Source organism: Macaca nemestrina, chromosome 4 (assembly GCF_043159975.1).
Source record: "Macaca nemestrina isolate mMacNem1 chromosome 4, mMacNem.hap1, whole genome shotgun sequence".
Taxonomy (NCBI): Eukaryota; Metazoa; Chordata; class Mammalia; order Primates; family Cercopithecidae; genus Macaca; species Macaca nemestrina.
The window spans coordinates 91,718,031-91,736,784 of NC_092128.1; the positions used below are offsets into that span (position 1 = coordinate 91,718,031).

Genomic DNA, 18,754 nt, shown 5'->3' on the forward strand with positions numbered 1-18,754 from the left:
TAGTTTGAACAAATAATAATTCCAAGCATTTTGCCTTGTATAATAAACTCTATGAAGATCAATTCTCTCTCTGCCTTTCTCCCCACTCCCGCCTCTCTCTTTTCTACACCCCCTGCCCCATCTCTCTCCTTTTTCATCAGGAGATATACTCATTTGTCTTCAATAGTTTGGGCAAATAATAACTACCACACCTTTTGCCTTATGCAATACACTCCATGAAGGTTAACTTTCTTCTCTGTCACTCTTCCTTTGTGACTCCCTTACCTCTTCTCCTTCCTTCCCCTCCTTCCCTTCTTCACCTCCCCATTTCCATCTCCCTCTCAATCATCTCCCTCTATCCTTCTGTTTCTCATCTAAGGCTTTTTTACCAGACATTTAAAGAATTGTATTTGTAGATTTCAACAGCTTTAAAACTTCTTGTACATCAAGAGTTTTCCCAGAATGCTTCCATTTTGTGGTTGTGTGTTGTGTTTTCTCCCATAGGCTCCCAAACGTGTCCTCCAGTTTCAGGTTTTGCATTTTGCCCCTCAGGAGAAGAAGACAAGGAAGGTGGAATGTTCCCTGCCTTATCTGTATTCTGTGTTAAATATCAACATTATAACAATCTATGTTTCTGTCTGCTGCAGAAACTAAGCATCTCGTTTTGTCTAAAACTCTGTCTGGCTTCTGTGAGTGGAGGTGGGGAATCAAGTGTTCTTCAGATATTGCTCATTTCGGACACATTCTAAACATCCTGCTCAAAAGTCATAGCTCCAATAATTGTTCATGGAAATCCATCAATCGAAGGTTGGTTCCAGAAGCTTTTTGTGAAAACCTACAGAAATAATGCAAAATTTTGTTATGTTTTTCAAAACTGCAAAGTCTAAAAAGAAGGGAGAGACTGTTAAAAAAATCTGGATCTATGTGCTTCAAAGGCATTAAATTCATATTCATGAAGGGTGTTTGCTTTCTTTAACAAAGCCTAGCACATGCCAATTAATTATTTCTCAGGGAAAGGTCACTTAAGGGACTAAGTCTGTATCTCCATCTTCCCAACTGAGCATACTAAATGAATAGATTTGCAAATTTAATCTAGAAGCGACGTACATTTGGCCTTGAAATTATTTGTCGTATTTATCTTCTTTAGAACATTAGTCTTTACTTGTTATGGAGATCATGAAATAATGAAATAACATTTTGAAATTCATAAATAATGTGCAATTATTTTAAGATGAAATTTGAGAGGAAAATGTGTACTAAGATAATATACTTACTATTTATTCCCCCCATTGCCACCATCCATATAGTGCCACCATAATTCTTTACCAAGGAGACTGCTCTCAAAGAGCTGAGAGGCATCAGCTGAAAGTGATCACTTGTATTTTTTTAAATTTTTGTTTCTTAGACCTAAAAATGTAAGATATTTTTCTTGAAGATTGTTTATGAAGTTGGACCAAAATAAGAAGTTTGATGAGACAGTTAAGTGGTTATTTTGTGTCTATGTGGAAGTCCAGAGTTTGCTGAGGGGCACCCTCACTCAAGTATTCATTCACTTCTGCCTACCGTGTGCCTGGCACTCTGTCTTATGTACTAGAAAACTAAGGGAATGAATGGGAAACCCTTCTAGCCTATTTCTTCATGTAAACATTAGAGATGACACCTACCTCACAGGGTTACTATGAGGATTACATGAAAAAAAGAGGTATATGAAACAACTAACATATAGTAGGGTTTTAATAGTAATAGTTTCTCTTCCCTTCATTTATTGACTGGGTGGCCTTAGGCAAATCATTTATTGAAGAACTTTGGTTTTCTCATCTATAAAAATGAGATAATTTTTACCATGCGGAATTGTGAAAATGAGTAATAATGTGTTTTTGTGGCAGCCCATGATACATTTAATCCACTTAAATATTATTATTATTATTATTATTATTATTATTAAGACAGAGTCTCACTCTGTCGCCCAGGCTAGAATGCACTAATGCAGTCTCAGCTCACTGCAACCTCTGCCTCCTGGGTTCAAGCGATTCTCCTGCCTCAGCATCCTGAGTAGCTAGGACTATAGGTGTGTGCCACCCTGCCTGGCTTATTTTTTGTAGAGATGGGGTTTTGCCATGTTGGCCAGGCTGGTCTTGAACTCTTGACCTCAGGTGATCTGCTGGGATTACAGTGCTGGGATTACAAGTGTGAGCCACCATGCCTATAGGACATCCAGGTGGAGATTTATGTTAGGGTGTTGAAAATACAAAATTGTGGTAACTCAAAAATTTTAGAACTTTAAATACCTAAAACAAATATTTGGAATGTATTATATTCACAAACAATTATGAGTAAAGATGAGATGAATTTAGAAATGGCTAAGACATCTTTTGCAAGGCTGTTTTCAATTCATTACTGATATTTCTGTATTCACAGCTTGTGTATTAGCTGGACTTTCATAATTGAATAAGGCTTTGGTAGAAAGTAGGCCCCTTGGAATTTTGGCATAGGCATTGTAGAGAGAAAGTTACTTGCAATGTAAATGGTGGCCAATGTAAATGGTATGTCTTTCATACCACAGACATCAGAGACTTCCTTTTGGCCAGAAAACTCAAAGAGATGAGGAGTGTGACAAGTCTATTAGTTCAAACACAGTACCTGAGCCACACTAAATTTTCTCAATGCCATTGACAGACTTAGGAAAGGATTACTTTTCTAAATATATATCTAAAATTTAAATATACATTTACTTTGACTCAGCAATAATTCTTTTAGAAATTTAGCCAGAGAAGATAATTCCACAAGTGTACATAGATGCACAAATGGGGTTATTCACTGCAGTCTTGCTTAAGGGAAAAATCTAATTGCTTTTCCGTAAGTGATTAAAAATAAGTTATGATTTGTAAATGCAATTAAATCTTATGCATATGTTTGAAATGTTTATTGTGCTTTATAATTCTTGATATCTGGGACATATTCTTGAGATTATATGGAAGAATGATCACTAAAATGTAAACAACAGTTATCTCCTATGGATGGAGTTTCAGTTGATAACCTCTGTGATTCCTTGCATTGTTTGAATTTTCACAATGATTATTCTTACCTTTTATAATCAGAAAAAAATGTTTATTATTTTTGGAGAAAAAGGTGTACCTCTATATTTATTGGTTGGGTAGTTTTAATCCAGGTCAGTGGAAATGTGAAATGATTTTTCTTTGGGATTCTGGGATATATCTCCTAATTGCCTTTTCAGATTCTAGCCCAGCATGTTAGCTTATTTTTCTCTCTTCCTTTTCCACTGACAGACAAATCTGAGAAACGTGAGCTTTCTTCAGTTCCTTTGCCTCTTGATCTGGAGATTTCATTTCATACTCATCCTATTAATTACATGGGTTTAGCATGATTATTTGTTAGCCAGGCTTGAATTGTCACTCTGATTGACCCTACCTGGGCCCTGATCAAGAAAGGGGAAAGAGACTGGGTGTGGTGGCTCACACCTGTAATTCCAGCCCTTTGGGGGGCCGAGGGAGGTGGATCACAAGGTCAAGAGATCAAGACCATCGTGGCCAACACGGTGAAACCCATCTCTACTAAAATTACAAAAATCAGCTGGGAGTGGTGGCATGCACCTGTAGTCCCAGCTACCTCCTGAGTAGGCAGGAGAATCACTTGAACCTGGGAGATGGAGGTTGCAGTGAGCCAAGATTGTGCCACTGCACTCCAGCCTGGCAACAGAGCAAGACTCTATCTCAAAAAAAAAAAAAAAAAAAAAAGGGAGAAGACAGGGAATTCATACATTTTTAGTGAAACAACAATCATACATATCATACATTTGTAGATTTGGAACTTCTTACTTGGTTGCTTATGTGGGGATCCTGTTCTGCCTTAGTCTGCTCAGGCTGCCATAACCATATACCGTAGACTGGGTGGTTTACCCAACAGGAATTTATGTTTCTGGAGACTGAAAGTCCAAGATAGAGGTGCCAGTGGAGCCAATGTCTGCTAAGGCATGTCTCCCTGGGTTAAAGGTGGTTGCCTTCCTCACTATGTCCTCATACAAGCTTTATTTTCTGGGGTGTGAGGAGAGAGAGAGAGAGAAAAAAAAGTAATCAGACTCTCTGTGGTGTCTTATCATAAGGGCACTAATCCCATCCCATCATGTGGGTTCTACCCTGAAGAACTCATTTAAACTTCATTACCTCCCAAGTGCCCCATCTTTAAATACCATCACATCGTGTGTTTGGGCTTCAACATATGAATTTGGTGTGGGTGGAGGGGCATAATTCAATCCATAGCAGCTTGTCAAACCTGAAAAGGTGAGACTGAGCCTGCTAGACTGTCAAAGGACCTGCAGGCTTTGAGGAACACTCAAAATGATTACTTTTGTGAACTGCATAGGGCCACAGGGAGACTGTATGTGGAAATACAGTCCATTCATGTTATTCACAATAATTATGTTCTATACAAGTCACTACAAACACTGAATTAGCAAATACTGAACCATTGCTCCTAGGAGAAATATTAGATTAAGTTCCTTTGAATCTCTGGCCACAGGATTTTCATCAATCTATCAATATATAACTTTGTTTTATGTGTGTTTCTGTTTAAAGGCACCTTATTTAATATATACATATTAATTGACATTGAACTCACAGCCAACAGCACTATAACTCATGCCTGAATGAAGTGTATATAACACACATGTTTTCTCTGTAAGACCCATGACAGCCTTCATGAGCTTAGAACAGTAGAAATGACTTCAGCATTACACTAGAGTGGTCATTTTAAACAATGAAATAACTAACAAAGATGTAAAACATGTGGTGTAACTTTTGAAGTCAGGACTTGTTCTTCTTTTTCACGATTTGTTCTCAAGAATTATTAATTTAGAAAAACTAAACAACTTGTCCTGGGTCCATGTTCTTCAGGCCATTGCTATATTCCCTACCCACTAAAGGGAGAAGCACATCCCATTTGGGCAATGAACTGAAGTGCCTTGACACTTCTTGTGCGCAGTTTCATTAAACATTGCAGCCACAGTCCCTAGGGGAGCAGTGTTTTTGCTTCTTTGGACCCAGTAATGTGTAAATTCTGTCACAGAGAACCATGCACTGAGTCTAAACACTCATATTTTGAAAATCTATTTTATTCCCCAAGTTCCCTATCGTTTCTAAATTTTTTATAGTATTATTATATTCTCGTATTTGTCTTCTATCTTCTAGGTTACTATTTATAATTTGCCCCTACCCTGGATTTTAGACAGTAAATAAATATTTGAGGCATGTGCTGAAAGTAAGATTTTACCAGACAAACAAGAAGAAGAGTTTTTATTTTCAATTGCTTTTTGATGTTTGTTTTGATCTGAATCAAAGAAGCAAGAAAGAGCTTGGTGTGTCCAGGGATCATAAGTGGATTGAAGTGACTAGGACAGTGATTCTCAAGTGCTTTCCTTCATAGCACCCCAGAACTGTGGGTAGCACTCTTTAAGGGATAAAAAGATATATGGTGACATTAAACAAATCAGCAATAATCGTAACCCAACTGGTACTCCTGTATAGAATATTTCTCAGCATATATAAAAGTGCCCACAGTTATCTCACCACACAAAGGGTTCCTCTTCAGCAATGTGGTTGTGTTGGAGTAGTGTAGTTTATTTCCCTGATGAGGTGTACTCACGAGGCTTGTAGGCTTGTAAATCTCACTTTAGAGTACACTTGCTTTAGCCTCTTACTGGACACCCCACATCCTCCCAGCTGAACATTCCATCTGACAGGCCATGGCAAAACACAGTGCACATTCTATTGTAACAAAAATTAAGTTTGCACATTTGTCAAAATGGGGTGGCATACCTTGCAGACGCTTGGCAGGATGCTTGTGGGGAATCACTAGGCTCCAGGAGAGGGATTGTATGGGGAAATAGAGTAGATGTGGGGGAAAGGGCAACAGCAGCAATAAAGATGACATCCAGGATGTACTGAAGGCTAATATTGATAAATCTTTATTTACAGTGTTTCTAATCCTCACAACTACAACAAGCAAACTTGTTATTATTAGTTTCTTTTTCAGAGGAGGAAAACAAGGCTACAAAGGTTAAGTAACTTGTATGCAGCTATTCAACTAATAAGAAACAGAACAGGTATCAAACTCAAATTTATCTAATTCCAGAATCCAGGCTTTTCCCCATGAGGTCTCTAAAATTAGGTGATACCAGATCAAAAGTATCCTCATATGTTATCACACTGGGATGTTTAAATACTACAATCAAAATTTCCTAAAGTGTGTCCTGTGGGATAGTAATTCTTCAGGATGGGAAATGTTGTCACTCTAAATTAAGGGCTCTGGATCCCACGTAGGTTTATAAAATGCTGGATTTAACTAGCCATGCACACGCTCAGGGTGCCCATCTCTTGAGCAATAGTTTGCATTTATGAAACCACTGTTTGGTGTTGGGGTGTATTCTGGTGCCACGAAATAGAGCTTCTGTAAGTGTGATGCTAAACCCACCCATTCAGAGATTGAACTCGTGACCTTATCTCATTAGCAACGCCATTCTAGACCCATGCTATAGCTTCTTAACCAATCACAGTGATACAGCTATACTTCAAGGATACATAGCAAATTCCTTCAGAAGTATGTTTTGTTCTGCTTTGCTTTTTAAAAAATCTCTTTTTAAGCCAATTTATTCTAGGATGTTTAAAATTGCTTAAAGAATTTTACCTATGCATTTGAATGTATAATTAAATATATGTGTATGTGTACCTATATATATAGAATAAGTTCCCAATTTTATTTTTAAATATGTGTATTTATACATGTATATAATCATGTAGGGAAAAAAGGTTGGAAGAACTATAACAAATGACGAGCATTGAATATATCTCTAGTGGTAAGATTACTGGTGATTTTAATTTTCTTTTTTATACTTCGCTACATTTTCTAAATTTTCAATAAGACTATATATTATTTTTATAAGGAGAAAAAATGTATATTGCCAATATGTGTTCCCATTACCTGATTTTAATATTTGTTATATAGTTTTTTGTGTTTCAGTATACCTTGCATATGTCCCTTTTGGATATTTTATTAATGGACTAAAATCCTTGTCTGACTTTCATAACTAAATCCGCTTCTTAATGCTGAGAAGAAAAACTAAGATTTGTGTTGAGACCAAGTGAGTGAGTAATCATCATTATGAGTAGGAACTCTTTGGAATTGTATTTTTTTGTGCGTTTCGTGTGTGTGTGTGTGTGTGTTTTGACTTCATGATGGAGTTTGAATGAGCAGAAATACAAAACACAGGTTAGCTCAAGCAAGAGATGGAAGGGAAAATATAGAAAGAAGAGGGTGGGGAATGAAGCCAGAAATGGGTAAAACACAGACAAAAGCTAGGAAAGAGGTGAAGAGTAACAGCCAGTGAATGTAAGGGTTATACATTTCAGAGCATGCTATGGAAATCTCAAATTCCTAGAGGCTAACTGCAGCATATTTCTAATAGAAACTGAGACTATCCTTTCTCTTCCATGTTATTTATATTTTTCTTTGTTGTTAGTCTCCATGATCCTTTTTACATAAAGTTTCAGCCTCTGTGGCTGTTAGCACGAACAGCAGGCTACTGCTTTAGATGATTACAGTCCTGTAACATAAGTAAATAAGTTTGAATCATGTTATTTTCAAAAAATTATACTTTCAGGATACATTGGTTGACTTTATCTGATTCCCACAAATATTAAAAGGAAACAAAATAAGTAGTCATATTTCTAGAATTGTGGAAATTTATTAGTTTTGGTTTATGCAGATTTGTGTAACCTACATTTTTTTGGTGGTGGTAGTCCTTTTCTCCTTTTGGGGAGACTTGTACACCTGGGGTGTGGAGTTTATGTGAACCTGAAACTTGGCCCAAAACCCCTAAAATTACCTAGGCTTTCATTGCTTTCACTAAAAATTGTGAAACTGCTTTGCTTCTCATCAACCTGCTCATCATGTGCAGAATTATTTCCCATTATTTTGTTTACATGTGTAAGTGCTTCCCCAATTTTGGGGTATGAAAAGATAAGTCCTTTAGACTGAGAAATGTTGATTTCTGTCTTTGTTAGTTATTAAATACAGAAAAAGTTAAATAATCATATTTGCAGTGTATTTTCCTCAGGGAATTTTGAAAAAAAAAAACAAAAAAAAAGTACCTCTATCTTTTGAGAAACAAGTTGCACTTTGTCCTGGCCAAGAGACAAGTCTTCCAAACAAAGGGGAAAAACAGCGACAGTGTTTAATGTTGTTTGGATTCTACATGAAGGCAGAAGTATGATCACCTAGACTTGTTTCATGACAAAATTCAGTTCAACAAACACACACTGAGGGCTTGGTAATGTGTGTGTCACTATGGTCGTGCTAGAAATTCAAAAACAGAGCCAACATGACCAAGTCCTGCAGGAGCCGAGTGTTGTGGAGAAGACAGATGCATACACATGTAAGTTAAGAAAATTAAGTTATCTGAGCTGATTTGGAATATAACACAGATGAAAGAGCAACCGAGTCTTCCATTAGGGGCTTCTCCAGTTATTACCAACAAACCAGACATGTAAAACTGCGTGGCTTAATTTTCTTCCATCTCTCTGAACTTTTTGTGGTATGTTCATTCTAAAACTTCAAACAAATTAAGGATCTTTTTAAGTGTCTTTGAGGGTTAATTGTTGAAGTATATTCTCCCCACTGGAGACACCCTAGAATATCAGTTTTCAAGTGTTTTAAACTGAATCGCTTTTCCAAAAAAAATTTTACATGAAAAGTCAAAATACAACATACAAAACAGATAAAGGCAGTGCTAATCCAGCTTGTACCTCCCTCCTCTCCTCATGCTTCCATGGCGTAGCTCTAGGATCAGGCTCAGCAGGAGGCATTTTGAACCCCATTGCCCTAGAAATCACAAAATATTTATGCACTTCATTTTTCTATTTTATGCCAATTTCATAACCATTCTAATTTTTAACATTTTATATTTTGTATATGTGTTTCTATAGTTATATGCATATTTGCTACTTTAAGCTTATTTTATGTTAGAATATAACATCTTGAGCACAGGAGTCCAGAGGTTGAGCCAGGCGTGGTGGGTCATGCCTGTAATCCCAGCACTTTGGGAGGAGGCTGAGGTGGGCAGATCACCTGAGGTCAGGAGTTCGAGATCAGCCTGACCAACATGGAGAAACACTATCTCTACTAAAAATACAAAATTAGCTGGGCATGGTGGCACATGCCTGTAATCCCAGGTACTCGGGAGGCTGAGGCAGAAGAATCGTTTGAACCTGGGAGGCGGAGGTTGCAGCGAGCCGAGATCATGCCATTGCACTCCAGCCTGGGTGACAAGAGCAAAACTCCATCTTAAAAAAAAAAAAAAGAAAGAAAGAGTCCAGAGGTGTAGTATCACTTGTTTTGAACAACAGACCACTTAACATAACTAAAGGGGCCTCTCAATGCTTTGATTTGGATAGAAATCTTAAAAAGTAAATCACATTCCCTAATTACATATTTTAAAGAATTAATGAGAAAAAGTACATAGTTGCTATTTTCATCAAAATGGTGATGTTACTATTATTAAGAAATCAGTTATTCTGAGGCTGTTTATTGTTTGCAGATGACTGTGGTCTTTAATAGATGTCCCTTCCATTGGCTGCTATTTGGAAATATTATGCCCAATATCACTTTTAAAGTTAGTACGGGATAACTTCATATTCATTGGAGAAAAGGGTCACTCATATGGGAGAGGCGCCAGCCCTACCCCCTCTAACCTCTCCCCTCAAACCCAACCCTTCTACACTGAGTCTGCTCGGACTTAGATTCCATGATTAGAGTTTCATTCTTTGTGACTCTTGATGTTTTATCCCCTATGAAAATATATGGATATCTAGGAGAGAATGTTCATGAGATGGTAATCCACTTTTTATTGGGACTGATTTTTTTTAGAAACGTTCATAAGATTTTGACCCAATGGTGAATAGAGACATCACAAAGGACACTATACCTACTAAGTAGATTTAATATGTCAGAGAAAAGGAAAACAGCAGAGACGACAATACATGGTCCAGGTTCTACTTATACTCTGCAAGCTGTGTTCACATGAAGCTCTTTGTTTGAACTGTATCATTGAAATACCAGCCTGATGGCTTCAGAGTGTTCTTCTCTACACTGGGATTTCTCAATTTGGGCACCAATGCTGGACTTCAGGTTGAATAATTCTTTGTTGTGGGGTTGTCCTGTGAATTGCAGGATATTTATCAGCATTTCTGGCCTTTACCCACTAGATGCCAGTAGCATATGCCCCATGCTCCCAGTTGTGACAACCAAAAATATCTCCAGGCTTTGCCAAATGTCTCCTGGGGGGTAACTATCACCCCTGATTGAGAAGCACTGGTCTAAGTTAATCTGTGTTTTTCTCTTCCTCCCTAGGGGCTGAGGTCTCATCAGCATTTCTCCAAGATCATATTGAGCAGCTGCATATTTACTTTAAACCATTGTCTCCTCATCTTTAACCTACTCTTCAGTTCTCAATCAGTATGATGAATCTTTTAGTCCCCAAATTTTATAGCTACCCATCACACCTAACCATTGTTACTAAGCTTAATCTTTGCAACATAACTGAAGTCAAGAAGAGAGGATTTCTCAGCCAGGTAGGAAATTGAGCACAGACACTATGCTCAGTCCTTTGACCATAGTAATTCATTAGTTTTCAACTGGTCTCCCAGATGATATAGTGGCCGTCAAAATCCAGTTTTCCACTTCATCCGACAACTCATAATTTTGTGTTTGTGAGTATTTGTTAACAAAATAACCTAATATGGTAAAAATAATTCGTTCTCCTTTGAAGATTAAGTGTTAGTATCTGATTTTAAATAAGTTGTTTCATTTATGATGTTGAGTTCAGGATAACTATGATACAATGACATCACAACAATTATATTTAGCACATCTAGATTCTGCTCAGAGGACAGCACAAACCCACAGGTAGCACTATGCTGATAAAAGTACGAAATCATAGTGCTCTAGGGTCTAAACAGGGCCATACAGGATCTTAATGCAAAGAGACTCAGGCTTCACTTGTCAGGGGAAACCCTAAATTATGGTAGAGAAGGCAACAGAAGGTTAAAGCAGAAGCAATGCTGTAGAGAAAGCATGAGAGCCAAGGTGAGGGCACAGGCAGATCTGGGTCATGAAGTCAGAGCCAGGAAGAACAGAAAGAGGCAAAGGAGTATAATAAAAACAGTTTAAGGCAAATTATTCTGCCTTAATATAGAGAACAATACAAGAATCAAGCAATCCCTTTTCCATGTACGCTGGCTTCAGTAAAACCTGAAGGCTTACCAGTGCACAGTGCACAGTAGGACAAGATTATACTTTAAATCCTGGACTATTAACTCGTTTCCTCTAGATAAAATTCCCAGCCTATCCACAAGATTATAATTGTATGCTAATATTTGTTTCTAGGTCCCTTATTATATACTAAATCATGGCTCTACAAAAAGCACAAGATGAACTCAAAGTAGATTTAATTATGTATTTTTGCTACATTTTTGGCACTTTAAGAATACACTTGATAGGATGCCTTTAGCTGTAATTCACTAGGTCATATGAATGTTAGAAAGTTTCCAGAATACCCTATTTTTGAAAAGATATACAAATACTTGCAAATTACACATCCAACAAAGGTCTAATATCTAGAATCTACAAGGAACTTAAACAATTAAATTAACAAAAAACCAAATAATCAATTAAAAAAATGGCCAAAATCTGATCATGAGTTCGGGAGATCAAGACCATCCTAGCTAACACAGTGAAACCCCATCTCTACTAAAAATACAAAAAATTAGCTGGGTGTGTTGTGGTCCCAGCTACTCAGGAGGCTGAGGCAGGAAAATCCCTTGAACCGAAGAGGCAGAGGTTGCAGTGAGCTGAGATCACACCACTGCACTTGAGCCTGGGAGACAGAGTGAGACTTGGTCTAAAAAAAAAAAAAAAAAAAAAAAAAGGGCAAAAGACATGAACAGACACTTCTCAAAAGAAGACATACAAGCAGCCAACAAACATATGGAAAAATGCTCAAGATCACTAATCATCAAAGAAATGCAAATCAAAACCACAATGAAATACCATTGAACACCAGTCAGAATAGCTATTATTAAAAAGTCAATAAAACAACATATGTTGGCAAAGCTGTGGAAAAAGCAATACTTATGCATTGTTGGTATGCAGAAACAGAAACAGATACGAATGAGGGATCGTTCGTATCCCAAAACTCAGCACACACAATAGACGTATTTAACAATCCTGCACTTGTACCCCCTGAATCTAAAACAAAAGTTGAAAAAAAAGATATACAAACATTAGTCACAGTTATTGGCAAATACAATATGAGATAATGTGATTCTCATTATCTATTGCATAATAATTTAAAAATAATTTGTCAATTTTGAAATAATGAATTTAAACTTTTTAAAGATTGGTGAATACATTTAATATTTTAAAAATTCAAGGAATATTATTGGTTAATAATATATCATAGTAGTATGTAATGCTATCAGTCAACAATGGCATATCATCATTCACATAGGATAGTATTATACTTTTCGTTTCTGCTAACTATGCACAAGGAAAACAAAAATTGGTTGAATCAGTTAGAAGACATAACTCATGTAAAGATGGTTAGCACGGTACTTGAAATAAGCAGGTACTCAATGGTAACTCGGTGAAAAACTGGAGCAGGGAAGTTGTCTCAAGGTATCCAGTATAATTGAGCCAGGGAAAGAATACAGGATTCCTGTCTTTTTTTGATATGTTGGGCCTAGGAAAGGAGGCTCTACCTGACATAATTTTTCTCTTTATAGTAATTATCAACATGATGATTATCTATTAGATGATATTAGTTATGTCTTAATCATAGTGAAGCCTTAACTACTATGAACTCCGATCAATTTACTTCATATCTCTGAGTTTTCTCATCAGTGTAGTGGATTTACTACCACTTGCCTCATAAGACTGTTCTTGGGGTTAAAGGAAAGAATGTATGTATAATGTCTAAGTATTTTACATTAAGAGAATCTAAGTATTTTGAGCAATATTTCAGGCCATTATTAAATAAGTTTCTTTCAGAAAGGTGTCTCTATGATATATTCTAACTTGAGAATTTGGTTCTTATATTTAACTTTTCTGATTAGACATTTTTAATGGATGCATCCTCAAAACTATATTAAAAGGATTTTTACTCTATTTTCTATAAGCTTTCTCATTGTTTGGCAGAGAGCATTATTTTACACTATCTCTTAAAGGATCCAAATGAGAATAGATATGGCTTCTGAAAGTCTTGGGTATTTTTAATCTTCTAAGTCTTCAACCAATTGTCATTTCATTAAGGTGCCCTGCCGAGATGTTCTTTCACATACCATCATTAAGATGAATTGTAGCTCTGCTCTATAATACACATATTACAAGCTCAGTTCACATGTGCTGAAATTATAACTACAGACAAGGTTCCATTTCCCGGAGAGGAGTGCAGCATCACAGCTGCTGTTTCAGGCAGCTTTGCTGTCAGTTTCAAGTTAGAAAACAACTTTCTTAGTGATAAGATTGCAGCCCAAAATAGGAATTAAAAAATCGTTTCTGTGACAGAAGACAAGTGCTAAAGTGAATAGTAAAGATTACTTTATAATTTATTTAATGTGGTAAAATATACATAACATAAATATCTAGCACTTTAACCATTTGTAACCATGTGGACAAGTCAGTGGCATCAAATACATTCACCATGTTGTATAACCATCGCCACTATTTTTATTCAAACCCGTTCATTATTCCCAACATAAACTCTGTCCCTATTAACTGGTAAGGTCCCATTTTCACTTACCCCCAGTCCTTGGTAACTTATATTTTACTTTCTTTTGCCTATTCTAGGTACTCCATATAAGTGAAATCATTCAATATTTGTTCTTCTACATCTGTCTTATTTCCTTAAACCTAGTATCTTCAAGGTTCATCCATGTTGTAGCATATATCAAAATTTCATTACTATTTATAACTTAATCTAGTGTATTAGCCTATTCTCATGCTGCTGATAAAGACATAGCTGAGGCTGGGTAATTTATAAAGGAAAAAGGTTTAATGGACTCTCAGTTCCACATGGCTGTAGAGGCTTCACAATCATGGTAGAAGGAAAAGGAGAAGCAAAGGCATGTCATACATAGTGGCAAGCAAGAGAGCTTGTGCAGGTGAACTCCCATCTATAAAACCATCAGATCTCTTGCGACTTACTATCACAAGAACAGCACTGGAAAGACCCACCCCCGTGATTCAATTACCTAGCACTGGGTCCCTCCCACAACACGTGGGGATTATTACAATTCAAGGCGAGATTTGGCTGGGAGCATAAGGCCAAACCATATCATCTAGTGAATGTATATCCCACATTTTGCTGATTCATTCATTTGTTGATAAATACTTGGGTTGTTTCTACCTCCTGGATATTGTAAATAATGCTGCTGTAAACATTGGCATATAGATATCTGTTGGTGTCTCTGCTTTCAATTCTTTTGCATATATGCCTAGGAGTGGAATTGTTGGGTCATACGGTAGTTCTCTATCTTTGATGTCTAAGAAACCATCTAATTGTTTTTCACAGTAGCTGCACCCTTTTACATTCTTACTAGCAATGCACAAGGGTTCCAGTTACTGCACATCCTCACCAGTACTTGTTATTTTCTGTTTTTTTTTTTTCTAAAATTATTATTATAGTCATCATAGTAGATATGGAGTGGTATTTCATCATGGTTTTGATTTACATTTTCCTAGTGACTAATGATATTGAGTATATTTTCATGTGCTTATTAGACATTTGTATACCTTCTTTGGAAAATGTCCATTGAAGTTCTTTGCTCACTTTTGAATTGGTTTGCTATTTTTGTTGCTGTTGAGTTGTAGAGGTTCTTTATATATCAGATATTAATGCCAATATGTGATTTGCAAATACATTCTCCCATTCTTTAGGTGATCTTTTTGCTTTTTTGATAGTGTCCTTTGATGTTTAAAAGTTCTTAATTTTAAGTTCAATATATCCATTTTTTCTTTTATTACCTATGCCTTTGGTGTCATATGAAAGCTTACTGTTTAAAATTTCAAATAGAACTTTATCATTTATTTCCAGTAATTATTTTTACAACTTTCCTGTCTTCTGTTATCTGTTGCCATCTGCCGAGACCAGCTCTGTCAGGGAGACCCTAACCCAGTGGTGCTAGAGGAATTAAAGACACACACACAGAAATATAGAGGTGTGAAGTGGGAAATCAGGGGTCTCACAGCCTTCAGAGCTGAGAGCCCTGAACAGAGATTTACCCTTGTATGTATTAACAGCAAACCAGTCATTAGCACTATTTCTATAGATATACGATTAAGTAAAAATATCCCTTATGGGAAATGAAGGGATGGGCCGAATTAAAGGAATAGGTTGGGGTAGTTAATTGCAGCAGGAGCATGTCCCTAAGGCACAGATCGCTCATACTATTGTTTTTGGCTTAAGAATGCCTTTAAGCAGTTTTCTGCCCTGTGTGGGCCAGGTGTTCCTTGCCCTCATTCCTGTAAACCCACAACTTTCCAGCTTGGATGTTAAGGCCACTATGAACATGTTACAGTGCTGCAAAGATTTTGTTTATGGCCAGTTTTGGGGCTAGTTTATGGCCAGATTTTGGGGGGCCTGCTCCCAACACCATCAAATATGTTATCTGAGTTTACAGGGTGCCATAAGTGGAGCTTAATCCCTTTTTACAGCCAACATGATTCTCAAAATCACATAAAATTGATTCAGTCTGTTGACTACTCCTTCAGCAGCTGCATATCACCTCATACCTTCTACTCTGTAACACAGGAGGGGACAAGATGAAGTATTCCATGGTATTCACTATCCAGGCACATAAGTAAGACTGACTTTGCTGTTGCATCATACTCACATTCTAAGCACAACTGTGCGGGAGGTACTTGTGTTCAACCTTGTCTTTTCTTTATTTCCAGAGATCAGCTTTATTTAATTAGGGTGCAGCCAACAGAACACAAAATCCTAAAATCAGGCCTAAAAATCACTCTCCCACTGTTGTCTGTAAAGTCATTGTTAAAATAAGGCTGATCTCAAACTATAAAAGTATTCAATATTAGCTGGTCCCCAAATTCTTCTTTTATTTGGTCATATTTTGGGTCTAACTGTGTGAATAGTGAGAAAGAATGTACATGATGGGAAAAAAAGCAATGAAAACTCCAACCTTAGAGGTATATGGGGACCTAAGAGACCAGAGAGGTCAGTGCCAGGCTGAGTCACAGAAAAAATGGCCCAATAGTCTTTTATGACCATGGAAGGCCAGGTCCATCAACCAGCTGGTCCTCTTTTTGGGGATCCTTATCAACCTCTGTCTCTAAACAGCTTCAGAATAGTAAATGCCTTGGAGTTTAGGCAATGACTTAATCCAAAACAGAGATTATAAAAAGCAAGGCACCATGTGAACATTAGAACACTTACACACCCATTGCTTATTTACTGACTGTAAACACTAGTAAACATCTCCAGGATGTGTCTTGGCTACGCTTTTAATCATTTTTTTCTAGTAAAAGCAGTCAGACACAAGCAAGACATACAGTTAAAAACACAGTAAGTGTGACTATCTCAGCAATTGTGTGGCAGTAAAATGGTTTAAAGACCTCTTAAGACCTTCAAGAGGAAACAAAGAAATATCACTCAGCACAGCCATATTAGAGATATGCAGAATAAGCTTTCTGGAAAAATTTATAATTAAGATCAAAGAAAAAAATTTTTGGCCAGGCGTGGTGGCTCACGCCTATAATCCCGGCACTTTGGGAGGCCGAGACGGGTGGATCATGAGGTCGGGAGATCGAGACCATCCTGGCTAACACGGCGAAACCCCGTCTCTACTAAAAATACAAAAAAGTACCCAGGCCTGGTGGCGGGCGCCTGTAGTCCCAGCTACTCAGGAGGTTGAGGCAGGAGAATGGCATGAATCCACGAGGCGGAGCTTGCAGCGAGCCGAGATCGTGCCACTGCACTCCAGCCTGGGCGACTGAACGAGACTCCATCTCAAAAAAAAAAAAAAAAAAAAAAAAATTTACTGAAATTGAATGGGCATATAGAGCATAAACAATCATGTATCCTTTTCCACCAGGTTAACAACTGCATTATAAATCAGCTTCACGGACTCTCTCGACTGCTTCTGGGAGGCCTCATGCATGACCCATCTGCTCACCTCCGACAGTACAGGCTTCTGTACGTCAGTCCTATCCTCTAGAGTAGGAGTTAGCAAAATTTTTAAGTCAATAATCACATGGTAAACACTATAAACTTTAGGAACCAAGAGGCAAAATCTAGGATACTATGTAATGACATATAACCTCTCTATGTGTAACCATCTAAAACAATAAAAACCATTCTTAGCCAGATTTGGTCTATGAGCCACACTTTGCTCACCTCGATGTTGGAGGACTGATCAACATATTAGGCTCCACATTGTGAAATAGTAGCAATAGCAGGTGATTAGCAATTAGGGTGAATTTTTCCCCTTGGGGGCTCTCCATTGACACAGAATACAAATCATTGGGCTGGGCGAGGTGGCTCACGCCTGTAATCCCAGCATTTTGGGAGGCCAAGGTGGGCAGATCATGAGGTCAGGAGATCGAGAATATCCTGGCCAACATGGTGAAACCCCATCTCTACTAAAAATACAAAAATTAGCTGGGTGTGGTAGTACATGCCTGTAATCCCAGCTACTCGGGAGACTGAGGCAGGAGAATTGCTTGAACCCGGGAGGTGGAGGTTACAGTGAGCCGAGATTGCACCACTGCAATCCAGCCTGGCGACAGAGAAAGACTCCGTCTCAAAAAAAAAAAAAAAAAAAAAAAAAGGGATTGCAAATCATTGTGTCCTCGGAGGTGCTGGATCATAAGTACATGCCAAAACCATTAAAAGTTTCCTTTCCATCAAGGTGCAGGTGGCGAGTCATGGTTTGTATCTCATTATTGATGTCTAAAGTTGCATAATGAAGACTTCTTAGAAATGACAAATAGTTTCCTCCAGGTTTTGGGAAGTCTGAAGGTTCCCCTTGCCATCCTGGCCTTATAAGAGTATTAAGAAGTAGAATATGACCCTTTTGTTACTGTGATGTTGCTAGTGACCAACAAGCAGCCCAGACAGGTTATGAGAATGAATGAGATAATGTCTGTGAAGTGCTTTGAGCTTTTGAGAAGAAATTTTCTTTTTAATTAGAAAGTAATGCTGTATTATTACAGTTATTATGATTATCACTGTTATTAAAGGTAGATCCAGGAGACAGAGCCTCTACAATAAGAAAATTTGTAAAGAAAGTCAAGTAACTCATAAAAGAAGTGGTCCATGCACGAATTATGAGCTTCCATTTTATAATTACAGTGTACTGGGTGGTTTTGCAGGTACTAGTTCATTATTCATCCAGAAGAAGTATTCTTTGCATGTATAACAGCTCCCAAAAGATGCCCAATATATGCCAAACACAAAAGGAACAGAAGAAAGCTCTGTGTGACCACTGACTTGTAAACTTGAAATTTAATTGCTTATTAAGAATTGTCTTTAAATTTGCACAAAACATAGTAAAATTTTGGCAATGAAGAACTTTTGTTAAGAAAAGAAAAAAATGCAAATGTGAGTTTTATATGCATGAAGAAAGGAATAACCAGATAAACCATATATTCATTTACTCTCCCATTATATTGAACATTGATAATGCTTTTA

At 37.3% G+C, this 18,754-nt stretch overlaps 1 long non-coding RNA gene across 1 annotated transcript in view; it reads right to left on the bottom strand.

Moving 5' to 3' along the window:
* Positions 1 to 336: 336 nt before the first annotated feature.
* Positions 337 to 18,754, bottom strand: part of LOC139362536 (uncharacterized) — a 47,267-nt gene continuing 28,849 nt past the window's right edge. The window contains exons 2-3 of the long non-coding RNA XR_011621669.1: positions 3,816 to 4,031; positions 337 to 814 (exon numbers count right to left, since the gene is read on the bottom strand). This is a non-coding gene — a long non-coding RNA (uncharacterized lncRNA). The remainder of the gene's footprint in view (positions 815 to 3,815; positions 4,032 to 18,754) is intronic.